This window comes from Lotus japonicus, chromosome 2 (genome assembly GCF_012489685.1).
Source record: "Lotus japonicus ecotype B-129 chromosome 2, LjGifu_v1.2".
Classification (NCBI taxonomy): domain Eukaryota; kingdom Viridiplantae; phylum Streptophyta; class Magnoliopsida; order Fabales; family Fabaceae; genus Lotus; species Lotus japonicus.
In genome coordinates, this window is record NC_080042.1 from 19,087,503 (window position 1) to 19,106,832 (window position 19,330).

The window sequence follows — 19,330 nt, forward strand, 5'->3', positions numbered from 1 at the left end:
ATCCGGGTAAAGCGAATGTGGTAGCTGATGCATTGAGTAGAAAGTCTCTACATATGTCGACGTTGATGGTGCGAGAGATGGAGTTACTCGAGCAATTTAGAGATTTGAGTTTAGTTTGTGAAGAGACTTCTTATGGGGTGAAGCTTGGTATGTTGAAGCTTACTAGTGGCATTCCTTTGATGAGAATTCGAGGAGGGGCCAACAAATCTGATTTGAGGTTTTGGGTGGGATCGGATTTTACTTTGATCAATCAAGGTCGAGGCCATTCTGATGGTGATGTCCTGGATTTCCTAGGACACCGAGTCATTGTGATGCTGTTTGGTGGTGGTAGACAGGTTGACGAAATCTGCCCACTTTATTCCTATAAGGATGGATTATCCCATGGAGAAGTTGGCGAAGTTGTACATTGAGAAGATTGTCAGTTTGCATGGTATTCCGTCTAGTATTGTGTCGGATCGAGATCCGAGGTTTACCTATAGATTTTGGGAAGGATTGCAAAGTGCTTTGGGTACGAAGTTGCGTTTGAGTTCTGCTTACCATCCGCAAACAGATGGTCAGACGGAGAGCACAATTGTAACGCCTTTCCAAAAACTAAATATGCTGACTAAACTTTCGAAGTCAATAATAACCAAGTATTTTTTTTTTCCAAAACATGCTCTAGCGAATGCACAGTAATTACCCAATAATATATATAACTTTATATCCAACCGTATGGGTACAATTGAGTCTTTAAAGAGAAATATCAAAAGACTTCTTATGCCCAACAAGCTTCTTGTGATCTGCATACTGGGTAGACCACAAAATAGCAAAACATCTGGACCTACCATTTCTCTAAAACCAAAAGAATACAAACTCCTATGATCATCCTACAAGCTTCAACCAACAACGGTAAGCTTTCTACCCAAAAGGCTCAAGCCGTACACAAGACTCTATTCCTCCTCCGAGGGATTCTCCTCGACGGTCGAACAATCAATCTCTCATAAGATCTGCAACAGGGTTCTGGCATCAGCAGACATGTAGTCAATCCCACGAACGACGTACTGTGCGCTTCACCGAACTAATGCAAAGACATGACACTTCATCCGATCATCATGGATCCTCCTCATAAGCAGCGTCACAGCAACTTTCCCAAAAGCATGGTGCTTGATCATGTTGCCGCCCATCACCTGGCAGTCGCCGGCCGCCCAAACACAAGCAATACATACAATGGCGTGCGAGGGTCAACTTCCAGAATATAGGTATATAAATAATAGTAGGTCACACAGTATACACATAATCACAAACTTATAAGTTTCACGCTCACTCACGCAGATCTATCGATCACATGGCTTACATAAAATATGAGGGTTGTCCATGACAAATCCCTCCAATATTCATAACAAATCTACTACTTCACAGAAGGCCATATCCCAAATCATATGACATCAAATCATCAAAGTAGTTAAGTGCATGATATGACATGCAATGCCATGCTCAAAATATGATCCGGATAAAATGTCACCCTCACGATGACCCGAAACATCTCGCTCCACTGAAGCAGAACACTCCACTGAAGCATCACGCTCCACTGAAGCATCTCGCTCCTCTGAAGCATCTCGCTTCCCTGAAGCATCTCGCTTCTTGAAGTCCGATCTGATATCGTCCTTCGGAAAGCCGCACGCTCCCCAGGAAATGTATGCATGAGTGCAGTATGGTTAGCCAAACAACGAGTCGTCCTCACCGGATACGCGTGTCAAGCTAGAGTACATTGTCTCTACAACAACCTAAGGTAAACGTCGATCCCCCGACCCAAAGACCTCAACAAGAGGGATGTGCTAGCCGCACTTAGTAACTTTTCTAGCCACCCTGGCTCACCTTCTCGATGGCCAAACAAACTACTCAACAAGCAAAAGAATGCTACTCGCACTCAATGACCTTTGAAGTTACACTGGCTCACCCTCACGATGGCCAAACAAACTATTCAAAGAGCGAAGAGAGTACTACTCCATTGAGTGATTTCTCGTCATCACAGTTCATCTCTTGATGACCGAACCAACACTTAAACAATCAGGAGTGTCGTCCACACTCAGTGACCTCCCTGTCATAGCAGATCGTGCTCCAAATGCCCACACTTAGGTTCACAACCTTGTCAAACCCGGACCGTCGGCAATTCCCATTTTCAAACTCTTTTTCACAACTTAAGTTTCCTTTGAAATGATTCTTTTATTAAGTTAAAGGTTTTTGCATGAGTTAATACATTATGTCATTAATTTACAAAAATACCAGCTCTCTTTGTTCTCTTATTTTCAAAACCTATCAAATCAAAGATTCCCAATAACCCCAAGTGACATCCCCGGGAAAAGCCTCGATCCTCAACACGGCAATGGCTCGGACCTCTTGTCACAGCCTGCCCAACACACTCTCAAAAACTGTCATCACCATGACATAACCCAGTGTTACCCACACTCCGCAATTGCATAACAAATGCATCATTTCTAGTCAGTATAGTCCAACAGAAGCATATGCACAAATATCAAGAATTTGACATAAAATAACATACAACCCAGTTTGACAAGAACCACAACAATCGGCTGAAGCCTCAACAGATAGCAATGGCATAAGCCTTAGAAAATAGCAATGACATAAGCATCAGTCAATCACAATCATCAATAATTAATATATGTCGAATTATCGACACCTAAAGCCTTAACCAGCAAGTAAGTTACCTTCAAAACAAGCATATATCAAATATTTTCAAGCAATATAATAGCCGAAGCGAAGTGCCCTCACCTTTGCCGCTTTCCTCCCAAAGTTCTGACTTCAAACCGATCACGACCTTGCCCCTCGTACCGGCTCGCTTTCCTTAAGCTCTTTGTTCCGATAAAATGTGCTTTAGTCTTTGTATCGCCAAAATGAAGAAACACTTTGGTGCCCACGGCCTAAACTAATTTTTTGTTGGACAAGGCATGTATTTTCCATTCTCAGCATTTCAACTCATAGTAGGTTGATATTTCAAACTAACGACATGGTTTGCCTTTTATAGGTTTTGAAATTTAATAAAATAATGAAACTTAATGGTGAAGAAATCGCAAGCACTGGATGTCTACGAGGGAACATAGATCATGAGCTGTTAGGATAGTTACATACGTGTAGGACTTTTAAGAGAATAGCAATGGACTCAGCACTTGAATTGCATTGTCACGCTTAAATAGAAAAATGATTCAGCATGGAAATTGAAGTGTCATGCTTAATGACACCTTGGGACCGTCGTTCTCTGCCACGCAAGGGAGAAGTTGAAGAAAAACTAAAAATAAGGTACTAGTGATGAAGGTAAATATATATATACAATGAGATGATTTTGGATAGTGTAGGATTTAACTCATAGAGTTAAGAGAAAAATATAAGGATGATATATTATTGTACCAAAAATTATGAGAAACTATATGATATAGTTTAAAATCACTTTAAGCAAAATTAAGTGATCAAGGGTAGAAGTGTTAACAAGTTAGATATATATATATATATATCTATTCTTACACTTCGTAGTATTCTTCTACTTCTCTTTTACTTTTTATTTTGAGTAAAATACACTCACCCCCTTAAGGTTTGCAAGAATGACACTCCACCCCATTGTTTTCTAAAATCTACACTCCACCCCATTTTTTATAAAGGCAAAATTTAGTGACGAAAACAAATTTGTCACTAATAAAAAATAATTACTAATTAGTTAAAATTTAAATAAATTAAATGCATATACACTATCATACATTAATTTATGAAAATAATTTTACTGAATTAAATTTAAAAAAATCATCCACTCTGCCTGTTAAGTCCACGTCTCATCTATCTCCAAATCATATTTCTCACCACAAACGGTCACCACCAAACCTTTGCTCCATTTAACACGACGACAACCATCCCATAATGTGAAACCCCATGGCACCACCATGCCTCAAAGTTTTGTTGCGACCTGAACCCCATAACATGAATCGCACATCCCCAAAGCCACTTGTTCAACTACTTGTTGTGAACTTCACCCCTTTAAGTTGTGAGCGAACACTTTGTTGGTTTAAGATGTTGTTGGATTTTGTTAAAAACGGTGCTCCACCGCATCGTTGGGTTCTAATAACCTCCGATCCACTTCATATTTCTTAATTTTGTTTCTTTATTTTCTTCACCACCCATTTGTGTTGCTTTTTGGAACGGGAGGCAGCAGTGGAAAATTTTCTGCAATGGGCGAAAGCCTGACGGAACAATGTCGCGTGGAGGTAGAGGGCCTACGGGTCGTGAACTTCTTTTCCAGGAGAAGAAGCAATGACGGTATCCGGGGAATAAGCATCGACTAACTCTGTGCCAGGAGCCGCAGTAAGACAGAGGATGCAAGCGTTATCCGGATACAATCCAATTTTAAAAATTGGAGGTATAAATAGATTATTTTGATTAAAATTGAATTATTAGCAAATATGAAAACACAAAGCATGTTTCACTATGTTCGAGATTTGGTTTGTCAACCGGTCATGTGTGCTATTGCAGAATTTGCATTGTGAATTTACGGAGGAAGAACGCGATTGAGAGAATGAGGAGGACTGTGATGTTTTCATTTTTATATTTATTGGATTATATTGAAAATATTTTTTGAAATTATTGATTAACAATTTAAATAATAACTAATTATTAATGAAGAATATTTTTCGTCACTAAATTTGCCTCTATAAAAAATGGGGTGGGGTGTAGATTTTAGATAAGAATGGGGTGGAGTGTTATTCTAACAAAACTTGAGGGGGGTGAGTGTACTTTACTCTTTTATTTTCTATTCTTCCCTCAGAAACTGAATTGGTCCTTACGTGATCTTTTTCTTTTTCTTTTTACTTTGTTTTCTTTCTTTCTTTTTTTATCTAGTTTGGGAGAAAATACTAATAATATTAATAATACTTCATTTATATAAAGCACACAGGGTACAAAGAACATATCATCTTAAGCTTAATCGCGCTTATCGCTCTTAAGCCGATAAATAACTAATTAATTAAACGTTTAATCTCACATGGGTCTTACAACAATTCAGTCACTGGAAGATCTTTTGAGAGCTTGTGTGTTGGAACAAGGAGGTGCTTGGGATAGTTTCCTGCCTTTGATTGAGTTTACTTATAACAATAGTTTCCATGCTAGTATTGGGATGGCACCATTTGAAGCTTTGTATGGAAGGAGATGTAGGACGCCAATATGTTGGTATGAATCTGGTGAGAGTGTGGTTGTAGGACCGGAGATAGTTCAACAGACCACTGACAAGATCAAGATGATTCGGGAGAAGATGAAGGCTTCTCAGAGTCGTAAGAAAAGTTACCACGATAAGAGGAGGAAAGCACTAGACCATGTATTTCTTAGAGTTACTCCGGTAACGGGTGTTGGACGAGCATTGAAGTCGCGTAAGTTGACGCCGCCACTACTACAAAAACACTAATTTGGGACGGAAAAATCCGTCGCACACTAGTTACAATTTCCGTCACAAAATAATTTTGGGACGGAATTGCGACGCGAAAAATTGCGTCGCTATATCGCTCGTCGCAAAATTTTTGGGACAGAATTTATTACTCTGTCGCAAAATTGGGACGGAAATGGAGACGGAAAATAATAAATTAGTTGCGACAGAATCTTTCACTCCGTCGCACTTTGGGACGGAATTTAATAAGTTTTCGTTTTTTAAAATAATAATTTTGTGACGAAGTTAGTGACGGATATAATAATATTTTGTGACGGAACTGAGACCAACATAGTTTGTCCCAACTCTTGTGACGAAATATTTCCGTCACTGAGTTGAAGATTTGGATAAAAAGCTTGGGACTGAACACACCCCAATTTTTAGCATTTTTTATTTTCTTCACATTTTGATTTTAATTAAATTAGTAACAAATCTCAAATTAATCTGCAATAATAGCTAACAAAATATGAAAATAACATTAATCAAGAAACAAATCTTCATTGATCAAAGAGATAAATGAATTTCAATTAACAACAAGTTTCATGCAATTCATAAAGATCACACCTATACAAAAAATACCAAAATTTTTCCCTAAAATAGTTACTTATTTTCAAGCCACATACTAAGCATGCTGGTTCCTAACACCTTCAAAGCTCTTCCTACCTTCCATCTTTTGAATAGCTTCAATTCCAGCATGTCCGGATTCAAAACTGCGGAGCTTTCTCAATTTAAGAATCCTCCTCAACCCGTTTTTGAGCCACCAATGCCTCCATAAGTTTCTCATTTGCTTCCTTAGTTACTCTTTGTCGCTGGTGCTTTGTTGGGAGTTGCTAGAACTTGTTTGTTGGGAGTTTCAGATTAATTAGACCCTATCAGATTCATAGTGTCAATAATGTATAAAACAAGGCACTAAATTAAATGGAAAAAAGACAAGACGACTATAAAATAATAAAATGTCATATTTGTTGTATGTAACCACTAACCAAATAGATAAATGGATCTAAGCCTAAGAGATTATGTTCACATTATGCATGATGGCATAGGAACTAACCGTCATCAGTTGGTTTCATTACTTCCTTCAAAGCCCTTCCCTCTACCTGCGATTAGCACTCAATAATTAGTCGAAAGAGAATACACGAGTTAGCATCTAAATAAATAAAGGATAATATACCATTTCTTAGTATAGTTTAGTATCATTGTGGTTCTTAGCTTACATCTGCAGTTAATTGACAGTAACTTACCAATTGGAAATAGGAGACAAAATCAAAGAAATTAAAACATAAACATCTTAGTTTGGTATGAATGCCATCAATAAATTAATAATGCAATCAAGAGGTAACATATTCTTCAAGCTGATCACTAGTCATGGATGAGCTAATACACACATATGCTATACATTCACAAAATTAGGAATTCTATCAAACTGACATTTTTGTTTTTTCCACAAAGCAGACATTTCATAATCAACTACCAGGTAATAAGCTCAAGGAGGAAGAGAAATAGTTAGCTCAGGAACGAGGGTACCTCTAAATCCAAGTTCCTACACACTTGAGGGAGCATCACTATCACTTCTGAAGCTAGTTGACATTTATGAAAGAAAATTCCACACAAATGTATAGGAGTAACGGTACCTGACTCATGTTCATCACCATATAAACCATGTTAGAAAACTCTGCAACTAATGAAATGGAAATTTGAAATCAAAGACTATAAAAGTCTCACAGAACCAACAATCCCCATTTCCCTTAAACGGGTTTCAGTAACTTTATGAAAATATGAAAGAAAAAACCCAAAAGTTGATAAATTTAGAATCAATTGCAGCAGAAAGGAAGATTTCGAATGCATAAAAATGGGGGCTTTGACCTCACCTGAGTTAGAATCAGAGGCACATTGATTGCAGCGTACAACTATCAAAGCATGTTGGGTCCCTAACCGTACTGCCTTCTATAGCCGACGAGGGGGTATATCGGTGCTTCCCCCTGCCGTAAATCCATCATCAAGCGGCCTCACCCATCGGATTCCACCCCAAACGGCGCTTCTATGTTGGAGGAACCGGATTTCAGCCACCCAGTTGTGCAGCGATGCTTCTTTCTTTTTCTTATGCGGCTCTCTCTCTCTCTCTCAATAACATGAGCCTACAAACTTCACTTAGTATTTAGGGTTATGTTTTTTTGGTTTTCTTTTAATATAGATATTAATAATTATTAATTTATTTTATTATTCTGTGAAAAAATAATAGAAATTATGAAACGAATAGGTTAATGATGGTGAAATATGTAAAATAATTGGGTAATTGGGCAATGATATGTAATGAAATAGTGTGTTGTTATTTTATCAAACACATTCTAGTAATTTTGGTTTGGAAATATGGTAGAATGAAGAGAAAGCACCTACAAACTATTGAGCAGGGCGCTAGTGGTTAGCGGAGGCCCACTCCTGTGTAGAAGTGCTAGGGGATCTCCCTGATGATGGTAGTCCACCAACTAGGATTTTACTGACCCTAGGGGAGGATTCGAACCCTCGACCTATAGGGAGGCGAGAGTTGACCGTGTAAAAATACTTTACAACATTAGTGTATAGAAATTAAGCTCTTTTAATTAATGTAAACAAACATAAATTTGATTATGCTTTGATTAGTCTTAGAGATTGTTACGATGAACCACTAAGATCATATCATTATGTTATGATTAGTCTTGGAGATTGTTAGCAAGCTGTATTAGGTCTAATAGGCCTTGTACGCAATACGAAGCCTCGTATGGCCTAATAGAGCCTCTGAGATAACCTGAAATCTCATTATGTGATGACGAGCCTTAGATATCACCATGAAGCACAATAAGGCTAGATGACTTTCTAAGATCTAATATAGTATAATTAGGGCAGATAAACCTTCAAGGTCAACATGAAGTCTTAGATATCTCATCGAAATTGATGATCCTAAGATCGAAATGAAGCTAAATTGGGCTTCATGGGCCTAGAAACTTATAATATATTATTGTCATTTTTATAATCTGAATATATTTTTGATTATAGTAACAAATATTAAATTTAAAATAAAGGGACAAGTAAATATAAATAATAATAATGTAAAGATAAAAATTTGAAATAAAATAACAATATAATAATTACTATTAATGTTATTATTAATGTCGTCACAAATTGGGACGATATAATTATGAAAATATGTCCCAAAATTTGGCGTCCTAATTCCCACCAATAAAAAAAAAAAGAAAATTGTGACGGTAACTATATTCCGTCCCTAAATCGTGACAATTAATATATTTTCGTCCCTATATTGTGACAGAATTAGCATTTCGTCCCACAATAGCAAACATATTTTAAACATTATTTGTGACGGAATATCAACGATTATTCCGTCACCAATTGGGACGGAGTATTTATACGATTCTATCCCTAATGTTGGCGCCTTGATTTCCCACCAAAACTAAATATTCAAATTGGGACAGAATATAAATGTCGTCCCAACATTGTGACGGTTTATACAACTTCGTCGCTACAGTGTGACAGAATATAAATTCCTTCCCGCAAAAAAAATAAAACATTTAATAATATTTGTGACGGTAAATTATTGCAAACTCCGTCACAAATTGGGACGGAATAATTAAATTATTGCGTCCCAAAAATTGGCGCCACGATTCCCTCCAAAATAAATATTTACATTGAGACGGAATATTGATTTCTGTCTCAAAATTGCGACGATATATATAAGTTTGTCCCTAAATTGTGACGGAATCCAAATTCCGTCCCAAAATGTGAAATTAATTTTTTAAAAAACCTTTGCGACAACAAAGGGTCGCAAAATCCGTCACTAATTAATTATTTTGGGACAGAATATTTCTCCGTCGCAAATTTCCGTCTCAGTTTATGTGTTTTCTAGTAGTGCGCGTTTCATTGGTCCTTATCAGATTTCAGAGAGAGTGGGTGCAGTGGCTTATCGAATCGCCTTGCCACCGTCACTTGCTAATCTCCATGACGTGTTCCATGTGTCGCAGTTGAGGAAATACATTGCAGATCCGTCTCATGTGATCCAAGTAGATGATATGCAAGTAAGAGATAACTTAACCGTGGAGACATCACCTATGCGAATAGAGGATAAAAGATTGAAGCAGCTTCGTGGCAAGGAGATTGCATTGGTGAAGGTTGCTTGGGGAGGACCGGCAGGGGGAAATATTACTTGGGAGCTTGAGAGTCAGATGAAGGAGTCCTACCCCGAGTTGTTTGGTTAAGGTAATTTTCGAGGGCGAAAATCCTTAAGTGGGGGAGAGTTGTAACACCCCATTTTCTGATTAGTAGAATGTTAATTATTTTATTTTAATTATTATTAGGTTATATATTTATTTGAATAGATATGTGATTTTATTATATAATAAGGTGATAAAGTGATATATGTAGTGAATAAATTATTTAAATTGGATATGAGTGATATATGTGATTATTATTTAAATCTTATGTGATATAGTAAAAGATTTAATTAAAAGGGGTTTTAGGGTTTAGAGTGAGTAATTAGGAGTTAAATAGAAAGAGAAAAGAAAGAAAGAGAAATCAGAATTAGAAGAGCAGAACAGAAAAGGGAGAAAGCGTGAAAGCAAGAAGGAGAGGAGAAAAGAGAAGAAAACCTAGGCTTTGATCTTCAAGAGGTAAGAGTTTTAATTCTTATTTTTTGGTTTGGCATAATAGTTAATGATGGTGGAAAGCGTGATTTAGAAACCCTAGGATGTAGAATTCTCTAAATTGAAAATAGATAGGTTTGATTTTAGATGCACTGTGGGGGTAGGAGAGAGGTGTAAGGTGCGCGTGGTGTGCAGAGATCAATTCAATTGGCTTATGGGTCGTGGTGGTGCGGTTTTTCTTTTGAATGTATTTGGTGGTGATGGTACCTCTTGAATCTGGTCTATGCTATACTATCCTCTGGATGCTATTTTCGTGAGTTCAAGAGCCATGCATGTTCTAGGAGTTATAATTTTAATTTATGAAGTTTACATATTTTGATCCAAAAACTGGAAACATCACCATGTGCTATAAGTTTATAGCTGACGGCCTATAGGTGTATTAGGGTCTAGATCCTTGATAGTTACCTAATTAATTAGTTTGATTGTACTTGATTAATTTCAATTAATTATTAGTTACAAAGTTTCGATACATACTGTGTTGACTTGCTAGTTTTGATTGATCACTTAGTGCTATAATATGATGAATAGATCATCTATTGGTTTAAATGGTAAACATGATTTTTTTTTTTATCAACTTTAGAAAGAACAACATATGAATGCCTATGATATGGATTTGTTTCGAGCATTTTTTAGATAGTGGTACTGTTTCTTTTAAATTAGCAACGATGAAGATATTTTTTTCATAAAAAAAAAAAAGATAAGCGTCTTTCCAGTATATTTAAGGGATCACAAGTTGCTGAACATGTTAAATATAAACTATATTTAATTTATATATGTTTAATAGTTTATTGTTTTGGTGCTGTTTTTCTGAACTGATGTTATGTTTGAGATGCTAAGTTGGAATTGCAAGTTGTATAATTGATAACATGTAATTTGTGTTTTGTGCAACTGGTGATGAATATGTTAAAATAATTAGGACTTGGAGATGGTCTGAATATGCATATGTTAGTTGAGTTTTGCACAATACACTGCATAGTTGTCAAGAGGCAATGTTTGCTAGTTCTCGTGGAGGCTAGTGACTTGTCCCAAAACTGGAGTGGTTTTGAAGCCTAGAGCGAGGGTTTATTGGTGGTTATCTGTCTGGAGTGGACGCGGCGATACCGTTAAGGATAACAACTTTGGTACCAAAGACATTTGCACGGAGTCACACTTGAGTCATATAAGTTATTGTAGGGAGTTATTGATGTTAATTAAAGTTAACTGCAATATTTTTGGAGAATTTTGTTGTTGTGGTAATTGACAATATTTATATTTACTTTATCTGAGCTATGATTATGGAGTATTGGCATACTTTGAAAATTAATTGATTATATTAAATTTTATGATATATCTTCTTAATTATGTATGAGAAATTTATGGATAATTTTTATAAGCTTTCGCATTACTTATTATTATGCTTATCCATATGATATGAGTTCTCACCCTTCTGTTGGAATGATGTTCTATGCGACATCGCTCAGGTACGGAGAACAGTGGAGCTTCTCGCGAGGGTTAGTCAGAGGAGCTAGTCTTTTAGATATGCTTTTAGTGATGGGAGTCATGCTCTATTATGTAACACCGGGGAAACGCTTAGTTTGAACCTTGATATTAAGAGTTATTTTGTGAACTCTCTTTATTTATTTTTGGAGTATGTTTTAGTTTGGAGTTGAAAAATAAATCCGCTGTGCTATGCATATGACGTTATGACACTAAGTTTGGAAATTTATATATTTATTATGAGCATGACAGGTGTTTTGATTTATGGTTTTGGAGAATAAGTGTGACACCCTCTGTGTTATGCATTTTACTCTGATTTATGCCTTAATAATTACGCGGGGTTTAGAGGGTGTTACACATGTGGGGACAATGGTAATACTTTAACTGTTCTCTTATTCTAGAATAACTTACTCTTTATCTTCAAAACGAGTGTGACGCGCCTAACTTGTATTTACTACTTAGACTATGATCTTATGATTATTATCCCTAGTAGGACCTTATTCGAAGTTGCTCGTGATTTAACTATAGAAGTTACACGAGGTCTAGAATAGCACGCTGAGCTAGGAAGTTGTTTTACCAATGCGTCGATAAGGAAGCTAGGACCTCAGGGAAATTCCTTATGGGTACGATACGTAGGATTTTAGGGCGTTTAGTTTTGAAGCGGAGTCGTTAAAGGATCTTTCGGCAAAAGGATTCATTCGACCAAGTGTTTCACCGTGGGGAGCGCCAGTGCTTTTAGTCAAGAAGAAAGACGGGAAGTCGAGATTATGTGTGGACTATTGACAACTCAACAAGGCGAAGGTCAAGAACAAATACCTGTTACCGAGGATAGATGATTTGATGGATCAATTACGAGGGGCTGCCGTATTTTCCAAGATAGACTTGAAGTCAGGCTATCATCAGATCAGAGTGAAGACTGAGGATATACCGAAGACTGCTTTCAGAACTCGCTACGGACACTACGAGTACCTAGTGATGCCGTTTGGAGTGACGAATGTACTTGCTGTTTTCATGGATTACATGAACCGCATTTTTCATGAATTCTTAGATCGGTTTGTGGTGGTGTTTATTGATGACATACTGATATATTCGAAGGACGCGAAGGAACATGAAGAACATTTGCGCCAAGCTTTACAAGTGTTGAGAGAGAAAAAGTTGTATGCGAACCCTTCCAAGTGTGAATTCTGGCTGGAGGAAGTCAATTTCTTAGGCCATGTTATCTCAAAGGAAGGCATAGCTGTGGACCCGGCGAAAGTAGAGACTGTTCTGGCTTGGGAACGACCGAAGACAGTGACAGAAATCAGAAGTTTTGTGGGTTTAGCTGGATATTATAGATGCTTCATTGAGGGATTTGCCAAGATTGTTGGACCTTTGACTCAACTGACGAGGAAGGATCAACCTTTTGCATGGACTGAGGCGTGTGAATCAAGTTTTCAGACACTGAAGGAACGGTTGACGACGTCACCTGTGCTTATTTTGCCACAACCGGAGGAACCTTATGAGATCTACTGTGATGCTTCGCATCAAGACTTGGGATGTGTACTGATGCAACATCGGAAAGGGGTGGCTTATGCTTCGAGACAGTTGAAGACTCACGAGAAGAACTACTCGACTCACGATTTGGAGTTAGCTGCTATTGTGTTTTCGCTTAAAATCTGGAGGCATTATCTCTATGGTTGTACTTTCACGATATTTAGCGATCACAAGAGTCTTAAATACTTATTCGATCAGAAGGAGCTGAACATGAGGCAACGAAGATGGATGGAGTTTATCAAGGACTACGAGTTTACGCTGCAATATCACCCTGGGAAGGCAAATGTAGTTGCTGATGCTTTGAGTAGGAAGATGCATGTCTCGTCAATGATGGTTAAAGAGCTGGAGTTACTGGAACAATTTCGAGATATGAGTTTAGGTGTGACACCGTCTGAGGGAATGTTGAAGTTCGGAATGATCAGAATCGCCAGTGGACTGATGGGAGAGATTAGAGAGCAACAACTGCAAGATGCGTTTCTGCTAGAGAAGAGGAACTTAGTAATTCAAGGGAAAGACCCGGAGTTCAAGATAGGAACTGACAATATCCTACGATGCAAGGACAGAGTTTGTGTACCCAACAATCCATAATTGAGAAGGCTAAGCATGGATGAAGGACACAAGAGCAAATGGAGCATTCATCCGGGAATGACAAAGATGTATCAAGACTTGAAACTGAATTTTTGGTGGTCGGGAATGAAGAAACAAGTGGCCGAGTATGTAGCTGCATGTTTGACTTGTCAGAAGGCTAAGGTAGAGCATCAAAGACCTGCTGGTATGTTACAGAGTTTAGATGTGCCAGAATGGAAATGAGATAGCATATCCATGGATTTCGTGGTAGCTTTGCCAAGAACACAGAAGAGACACGATTCGATTTGGGTGATTGTGGATCGTTTGACCAAGTCAGCGCATTTTCTACCAGTGAGAACTACCTACAATGTGGAAAAGTTGGCTGAGATTTATGTGGCGGAGATTGTGAGACTACACGGAGTTCCGACGAGTATTGTGTCTGATCGGGATTCAAAGTTTACTTCGCACTTTTGGGGAGCTCTTCATGATGCGTTAGGAACCAAGCTGAGATTGAGTTCGGCGTATCATCCACAAACTGATGGGCAAACAGAGAGAACTATCCAGTCGTTAGAGGATCTACTACGTGCTTGTGTGTTAGACAACAGAGGAAGCTGGGATGATCTTCTGCCATTGATTGAATTTACATACAACAATAGTTTTCATGCGAGCATTGGGATGGCACCGTATGAGGCTTTGTATGGTCGAAAGTGTAGGACACCGTTGTGTTGGTATCAAGATGGGGAGAGTTTGTTGATTGGGCCAGAACTTCTGCAACAGACGACTGAGAAGGTTAAGCAGATCAGAGAAAAGATGAGAGCTTCACAGAGCAGACAAAAGAGTTATGCTGATCAGAGACGCAGAACCCTAGAGTTTGAAGAAGGTGACCATGTGTTTCTACGAGTAACTCAGACTACGGGAGTTGGACGAGCTATTAAGTCAAGGAAGCTCACGCCAAAATTCATTGGACCTTACCAAATCACTCGACGTGTTGGACCAGTTGCATATCAGATTGCGCTACCACCGTTTCTTTCCAACATTCATGATGTTTTTCACGTGTCACAGTTGAGGAAGTACATTCCAGACCCGACTCATGTAATCGAGCCAGACAACGTTGAACTGAAGGATGATTTGACTTTTGAGGCACCGCCAGTGAGTATTGAGGATAGAAGAGTGAAACAGCTGAGAGGGAAGCAGATCGCATTAGTGAAAGTGAGATGGAACAACGATACGGGAGACGCTACATGGAAATTGGAAGACAAGATCAAGGAACTGTATCCCGGACTTTTCGCAGAACTCTGAGTTTCGAGGACGAAACTTTCTTTTTGGAGGGGAGTATTGTAAGACCTGGATTTACAGAACAAGTTTAATTTCCGACTCACGCGTAGAATCAGTGTAAGCGTGACAGGAGTTTGCTGTTCGAGAAAGTTTAATGGAGAAGAAAGTTCAGGAATAGCTTGAGGAATGTTTCATAGTTATTTTAGGAGTTAGTGCGAGTCGTCTGCACACTTGCCTTATGGCGAGAATGTCCAGAATAGGCTAATTTCTCTTTTAAAGCAACGTTTAAGTGAGATTTCAAATCCTTGGGAAAATAAAAAGTTCTCTTTATTTTACCTTCGACCAGTGTTTCATTTCGGAACCCTGAACTGTACGCACGATAGTATTCACTTCTCGGAAGTCCGATGACGCTAATTTCTTTGCTTCAAAACCCCAAATTCAATCAGTGAATGAAGACTTTTTCTATTCGGAGCTTTTAACGAAGTTTCCGTCCGCGTTGCCAGATTTGTTTCGATGTTTCCAATCTTTCTTCAGAACGAAGTTTTGTCGTCTGACCTTCACAGCAAAAAGTAGTTTTTCGGGACAGATTAACTTACATCGCTTTTAGATCGTTTTGAATCATTTTTCCCTAATTCTAGAGATTTATTTTGAGTTCTGGAATTCTGTCGCCAGAATCTCTCTTAGAATTCACCGATGAACGTGCTGCAAAAATCGGAATCGCGAAATTTTCATTTTCCCGCGATTTCACCTTCCTATAAATAGTTGAAAAATCAAAAATATCTTCCATTCTTCACTATTGGGGCCGCGGATTGAGGAGAGAAAAGGGGAGAGGAGATTTTCGCCGAAACTCGACCGATCTTTGCGCAGTTTGTCCCTACTTCAAGGTATCGAGGTAACTAGCTTGATTCTTACCTCTGATCATTGTTTCTACTGCGTTTCTTTAGCCGTTTCTGTGCTCAAAGTTTCGAGCTTTTCGTAAAACTATCCGTTTTTCTTGATTTTTCGCTTGGGATATCTTCTGTACATGCCCAAGAGCCTAGAACACTCGCCGGTATTCGCCGATTTTGATCGAGTTGTCAAGGATCTGAAAAACTGATTCAAAACCCTTTTTGCGCACATTTCGAAACTTTAATGTCGAAAAGTCGCAATCCGACTTCGTGCCTTTAGGATTAGTTGTTACAAATGTCGTTAGGAACATCGCTGTCAAATTTGTTTTCCGAAGTTTTAACTTTGAGGTTTTGAGCTTTTATTTTGGACCATAACGCCCCTGGATAGCCGTAATTCGATTGATCGAAGAAAAATCGACCCCCCTAATTGTGCATAGTGGCCGAGAGCATGTTTGTGTGGGGGGGGAGTTTTTCGTTTTCGAAAACTTGTCTTTTCGTACCCGATTGTTGTATTCTGAAGCTTTAATGCTTTGTCTATCGTTAATGAGTTGTATTGTGATAGAGCTAATCGATTTTGTTTGGATTTCTGCTTTGTTTTCTCCGAGGTTCAGTTGAAGGAACTTTGGGTTTCTCAGAGCAATTGTGTGAAGGAAACCTAGACCACGAGGCTGGAGCAACTCGAGGTTAGGGCAACTTACATATTAGCTAAGATTGCATGATAGGCGTCGATAAATTCGACTTATGTTTTACTTTGATATTGATTATGATGATGAATTAATGTTATTATGTTTTCATGACTTATGATATTGAGATGTTATTGAATTGTGCGTTTTGACGCGACTTCGGAGCGAAGAATCACTGAACTGATTCCTTTTGATCTTTCGGGTTGAATGAACAACCCTAGGCAAGTCCAAACTCAAGGTTTGAGACTTAGCTATCGTTTATATACTTAGACTTTCCCCGGGGGTTACATTTGGTGGGATTTTGGAAAACTTAGAATGAATAGAATTTCGAAAACTAAAGACCTTAGAGAACTTAGTCTTCAAAGAATTAAACTCATAACCTGACTAATTAAATTCGAAACGTTTTCATTAACGAATGAACCATAGGGAACCTAAAGGGGAAAATGATTGCGAAAGACGGGGAAAAGTCGTCAAGTCTTGAAGTTACTGGGAATTGAGGAAAGCCACTGAGGCGATCTACGGTGATAATTGAAAGTCACCGAGTACTCTAGTACTCTTGTTGTTGGAGTTGTGTTGTATTGACCGACACTAAACTCTTGGGTTATGAAATTGGGTTTAAGCTAAACACTTGTGTTGTGATGACGATTCGATGTTTGGCTAACCATATTGCATCATGCATCATTCGGTGAAGAACGGGAATGCTTCACCAATAGTGAAGAACGGGAATGCTTCACTAGTGAAGAACGGGAATGCTTCACGAAGGTTGAGAATTGCCTTCATCGAAGAACACCTGGGTGTATCTTCGGCATAGCGGGATGATCCGACTATGCATGGGTTTGTAAGCGACACCCGAGCAGAAATGGTTAAACACTAGGCCGGTGTTAGGACTGACTCGATGGTGCCCATCCCAAACAACTATCCGGATCATATTGAATTGCATTTCACGCATACATTCACCCTGACTGGAACTGTGTGCTGTTTGCATTACTGAATTATTGTTAGAGCCGATAACATGCTAGGAGTATTTATATATATATATATATATATATATATAATAACATATATATATATATATTCCCCTATCACATGTTGTTTGTATATCTACTCTATTTCGTGAGTTGACCCTAGCGCCTTGGCTTTGGTTTCATGTTTGTATTTGGGCGGTCGGCCTGCTGCCAGATGTCGACGGTGGATTGGGTTTCAATAGTCTCTCCCTCGGGGGGGATCAGGTTTGAGTTGGAGGACCATACTGACGAGCGTGGACGTCTGACGGAGGGAGTTCTACGACGCATGGAGCTGAGCTTCAACTTTCCGTCTTCAGTTCGTTGTGGACTTGGTTATGTGAGCAGTAATGGGAGGGTAGGTTTAGGCAGGCGTCATTTTTGTGTAGAGCTCTGATTCGTTTTACTTTTGGGACAGGGTAGGTTCCCGATGCATGGCTTTTTGTGTGGTTCTCTTGCAGAGGATCACAGAGAGTCTGTCGGACTATAGGGGTCTTTTGTTCAGGCCATTTTGGAGCCGACTTTCTCTTGGATGACTGTACTTAAAACTTTTTACTTACATTACTGGTTCTGTACATATTTGCCTACGGGCATACTACTTGGAGTCACTGCGAGTGCGCGTGACGTGAGAGTGCAGCTGAGGCTGTACATGTGTATATATTTGTACATCGGTTAGTTTAGTTGCTGGGTTATGTCTTTATTTTCTATCGCTTTTATTAAAAGGAATCAAACGAAAAAAAAATACCTGTTTTTCGCGTAAAGTTTATTTTTGTGATACTAAAGTGACACCCGAAAATCGGGGTGTTACATACACTTTGATTATTTATTTTAGATGAAGTTTATAAGTAAATCATGAATACGTTTGTTCCTTTTCGAAAACTTTGGTAGGTTAAAATAAAAGCTCCCACCCTGTGTAACCCTTTTTGAGAAAACCTCTCAATCAAAAAACTCAGTAAATCAAAAACATCGTTAGAATCTCCTCTAACCGACACTCAGAAAACCCTTCGGTTATAAAAATAATATGCCGTCAACAGATAATAAAATTCACAATAGAAGTATAGACATCATCACAACAAGCCATTATATCAAATAGCTAGCATCAAAGTGCTCTCACAACAATAATATAGCATATATTTAATAATATAAACAGCCGAAGCGAATAGCTCATAACAATTACATAGAATATATTCAATAATATAAATAGCCGAAGCGAAGTGCCCTCACCTTAGCCACTTTCTTTCCTAAGTTATGACTTTGATCCAATCACGTCATCGCTACTCGTACCGGCTCACTTTCTTTTCATTCTTTCGCTCCGACACGAACGTATTCTCACACTCCGTGTCCATAAAAGCTAAAGTGGTAGTGGTTGATTCATTCACATCATTGAAAGATGGTGGCGGCTCTCACCTTGCTCTTGAAGCTCACAGTGAGAAGGAGTGAGCAGCTGGGTTGCTATCCGTATTGTTAATGAAGATATAGAGAAAGTGATAAAAGATAAAGAGAGATTTCGAAAGATAAAAGAGGGAGAATGAACTAATAAAAATTAGGAGAAGTGAGGAATGTTGTTGTCTTATATATAGCTATGGCCTTACTTCATACGAAGGTAAATTCATGGAACAGATGATAGAAGTGGTGTTCATAGTGTCATATGCTGATAAGCTTGGGGAACCATCTCATGTGCTGTCCTTTAGAAGCAACGAGAAAATCACACGTGGATCTTGAGCTATTAGCATAGTTAAGTACGTGTAAGATTTTCAAAGGATTA

The 19,330-nt window shown here is 38.5% G+C and overlaps 1 long non-coding RNA gene across 1 annotated transcript; it reads right to left on the reverse strand.

Moving 5' to 3' along the window:
* Window positions 1-5,933: 5,933 nt before the first annotated feature.
* On the reverse strand, window positions 5,934-7,602 carry LOC130737729 (uncharacterized). The gene is made up of 4 exons (XR_009018896.1): window positions 7,324-7,602; window positions 6,980-7,086; window positions 6,507-6,552; window positions 5,934-6,324 (listed from the first exon to the last, which is right to left on the reverse strand). It is a non-coding gene; the product is annotated as an uncharacterized LOC130737729 (long non-coding RNA).
* Between the last annotated feature and the right edge of the window lie 11,728 nt (window positions 7,603-19,330).